The sequence below is a fragment of the Muscardinus avellanarius genome (assembly GCF_963383645.1).
Source record: "Muscardinus avellanarius genome assembly, chromosome: 10".
NCBI classification, from domain to species: domain Eukaryota; kingdom Metazoa; phylum Chordata; class Mammalia; order Rodentia; family Gliridae; genus Muscardinus; species Muscardinus avellanarius.
The window spans coordinates 60180992-60185208 of record NC_137796.1 but is presented as its reverse complement, the minus strand read 5'-3'; positions in this window follow the sequence as shown (position 1 = coordinate 60185208).

Here is a 4217-nt window from a genome sequence, read left to right as displayed (position 1 = left end):
TGCTCGGGCCTCCGTGCCCCGCCTTTCTCCTCCCTCCTTCCACCCTCTGGAGGCCCCCCCTCGCCGGCTGGCCTCCCTCAGTCCCTCCCTCTCGCTCTACCCTCTGCTTGCTTGCTCTTTCCTTCTCCCCTTCTCTCTCCCCTCCCCTTAATGTCCCGGCCTCTTGGCCTCTTTCTCTTCTGTCTCCGTTCCACTCAATATATACTGACCCTTTTATACCCACCCTCACCGCGCCCAGCTGAGGTCTGAAGATGGTGGGAGGGTCCAGGCACTCTGGTTCCTCATTCTCTGGGCCCCCACCCATGGCAAGGCATCTTCTAGAACTCCCTCCTGGGGCTGGAATGAGAATTTAGAAGAAATCTGGATTAGGCATCAAGTGTGTGTGTGTGTGTGTGTGTGTGTGTGTGTGTGTGTGCGCGCGCGCGCGCGTGTGCGTGTGTGTGTTGAGGGGTCTAATCTTTTTATTTTTTTTTGTGGTACTGGGGATTGAACCCAGGGTCATTCTACCTCTGAGCTATACTCCCAGACCTATTTTTTATTCTTTAATTTGAAACAGGGTCCCACTAAGTTGCAGAGTACCTCACTAAGTAGCTGAGGCTGGCTGAGAATCTGTTGTCCTCCTGTCTCAGCCTCCCAAGTACTGGGATTACAAGGGTGCGCCACCACGCCTGGCCTGGGGTCCTGTCTCTTGTCTTGGTTCTGCTCTCTTTGGTGGGCTTTGGGACTGGGTTAGTGGGAGGGAGGAGTCTCTGGGAAGAGGCCAGATTCTTACCACAGGGATTGGGCTTGGGTGGGGAGTCATGGAACCTCTGTGAAACTCTGGAGTAGGCTGGAGGTAGTAGGTAAGAATCTCAGGAGTAGAGCATGACACACTTCTGTAATCTCAGTACTTGGGAGGATGAGACAGGAGGATCCCAGCTTCGAGGCCAGCTTCAGCAATTTAGACCCTGTTTCAAAAATAAATAAATAAATAAATAAATAAACAAACAAACAAACAAACAAACAGCCGGGGAGGTGGTACACACTTGTAATCCCAGTACTTGGAAGGCTGAGATGAGAAGATTGAAGATTTGAGGCCAGCCTCAACAATCTCATGAGGTCCTCTGCAATTTAGTGAGACCTTGTTTCAAAATAAAATAGGGCTAGGGGTGTATCTCAGAGGTAGAATGCTCCTGGGTTGAATCTTCAGTACCACCAAAAACTGAACCAAAACCAAAACCAAACCAAACCAAACAACCGGGTTGGGGTTGTAGTTCAGAGGCAGAACACTCATGGGTTCAATCCTTGGGATAAATGAATGAATGAATAAATAAACATAGGGCTGATAGTGTTGGGGGTGTAGATCAGAGCCACAATGTTCTGGGTTCAATCCCCGGGGGGGGGGGGCGGAGAGGAGAGAGAGAGAGAGAGCGCGAAAGAGCGAAAGAAAGAGTACGTCTTGGCTGAGCCTTAGTTTGCTACTCTGTATAGTGGGAATCATAACACTGGCAATAAACTAATATTGATAACAACAACTCTGCTAGTTATTCGGCAAGGCAGTACCAGTACCTGACACACCTGAGACATTTCTTCCTTCATCAAACATTTATTGAGCATGTACTTTGAGGCAAAAATTAATAATGAAGAAAGCAGACCTGAGCTGTTATGGAGTCTGTCTTCTAGCAGAGGGAGATGGGCAATAAACAGAAGCATGTAAGCCGGGCATGATGGCGCACCCCTGTAACCCAGTACCTGGGAGGCTGAGACAGGAGGATCACAGGTTCGCGGCCAGCCTCGGCAACTTAGCGAGAGCCTGTTTCAAAATAAAAGTCAAGTAGGGCTGGGGGGTGTAGCTCAAAGGTAGTATGCCCTTGAGTTTCATTTCAATAACACACACCCACCAGAAAAAATAGAAGCATATTGTCACTGAGGAAGATACATTTCAGACCACGATAAGCACTTTGAAGGAAATACTGCAAGCAATGGAGATAAGGGGGGAAGGGCTCTTTGAAACAGAGTAAGCTGGGGAGGCCTCTGGGAGGAGGTGCCCTGTGATTTGAGACCTGCAGACAGGAACGCTTTGAATGTTGAAGAGGAGGTTCTAGAGAGCCAGCTCCGGGTGTTTGGGGAACAGACAGAAAGGCCAGTGTGATGGAAGCCTAAGGAGCCAGAGGGAATTGTGGGAAAGGAAATCAAAGGGTGCCCTTTAAGTCTGAGGGAGTTGTCTGGGTTTTATTCGTAGTGCAGAAGCCAGTACAAAATGAGGGTCCCTGGAGGAGGGCTAAGTAGTCCCAAACTTAAATTCCTGCGGATAGAGTTTGGGGTCTGAATTTGGATTCTCAAGGAAGTTTTGACGTCAAGGTCACTGGGAGAAGAATTAGGGGTTGGGGGAAGGTGTCACGTGTTTTTCTGGGAGTGTACCCCAGGGGGGCTGCACCATAGTCCTGGGGGAAAAAGAAGACCAAGGACCATGGACACATGAGCTGGGGATGTGAGGAAAAGCAATGAGGGTCCCTGAGTTGAATCAGCTCAGGACCTGGGCTCCCCAGGATGGCTGGAGGGGTCCCCAGGATGGGGCCTGAAGAAGGGGCAGAGTCAGGAGACTCGAGGGCGGTGGCGGGATCCCCCCCTTTCGGGCCTCTGAGGATACGCGCTGAGCTAGCGTCCGCGGGCCGCTTCCTCCCACAGGAAACCGCAGGCGGAGGGCACACCCAGCCGGCGGGAGCGGCGCCCACCGCCCGCCGCCGGAGGCCCGCGTGGGCAGCAGCTGGCCGCGGAGGGACTTGCCCCGCGGAGCGAGGGGGCGTGTCCAGAGGCGGGGCGGCACCGGGCCCCGCCCACCCCTCCCACTGCGCGGGCGCGGGAGGCGGCCCGGGCTTGGGGCGGCTTCCCCGGCCGTTAGCCGCGCATGCGCAGTGCGCTCCCGAGAGCCCGCGACGAGAGCCCCTCCCTCGCAGCTCCCGGCCTGGGCGCCGCCTCCTGGCTAAAGAGTCTCAGAGTAACGTGGCCTTAATCAGCCTAAGGCACGCACTTCTCGGACCGGTCCCGTAGGACCCTCGGCCTAGCGCCGGGGCCTTCTAGCCGTTTCCTTCCAGGCACTCTTAGCTGCAGCCTTTCCCTCCCGGATCCTCGGGCTCGCGCCCGCCATACAGCCCATCCCGACCTCCCACGGCCCCGGCGGGTCCTAGCGATCCTCGGCAGCCCGCCCCTCCCGCGTCTCTGCAGCCAGCGCTTCCCCACGCTCAGGTAGCCCTTGAGACCCGATGCGCAAGTTCCTACAGCAGGGCCCGCACGACCCCGCCTCTAGGCAGCGAGGCCCCGCCCACCGCCCCGCCCCTAAAGGCCCTGGCTCCTCCCTTACCCCCCACCGCGCCCCACAGTCCTGGCCACGCCCCTCTCCGCCCCGCCCCACCAATAAGCTCCTGGCCCCTCCCTCGCCCCGCCCTGTACTGGTGCCTGGCTCCTCCCCTCTTCCCGCCCTTTACAGGTCCCCCGCTACTCTCTTGTCCCCCCCCCCGTCCCCCATACACCCTTTACAGGCCTGTGGGTACTCCTGTCGCCTCGCCCTTTATATAGACCCTTGGCTTCTCCCCTGCCAGGCCCAGGCATCCCCACCTTTTAAAGGTGCCCATGCCCCTCTCCTCGGAAACTCCGAAGCCCCGCCCCGGGGGCCCTCCCACTCTACCTGAGGGTCTAATCAGCCCCACCCCTCCCTGACTGGCCCAGCTCCGCCCTGGCAGTGCGGGTCAGCCCGTCAGGCTAAGCCTTCAAGCCCCCTGCCTCCGCCCCTCCTTGCATCCTTTCCCCTCGGTCCCTCCCCGGCCGCTGTCCTGGGGTGTCATTGGCTCCTTATCTCCTCAGTAACCAGACCACAACAGTGAGATCGGAGCATCGAAGACAGGGCAGGCACTAGAGCAGGTAGGGCTGGGGCCTCGCACCCCGACCCCACAGCTGGGGTTCCCTTTCCTCGGAGATACCGAGCCTAGGGGGCCTGTCCCCTCGCCAGAATCAGAGCCGAGAGGCAGGTCGGAGAGTGTGAGAGGTGGCAGATCGGGAGAGAATGATACCCCTCTAGTCTCTTGGAGGAATTGAGAGGGGCCAGAAAGGTTTCAGTGTCCTCTCTTCCAATGCCCAGTACCTCGCAACTCGCCACCCGCCATCCCCTTTCCTGCCCTCGCCCGCGGATTCTCCGAAGGCCCTCGTATCGACCCCTACAGGATCCCCGCCCTCCGGCCAGG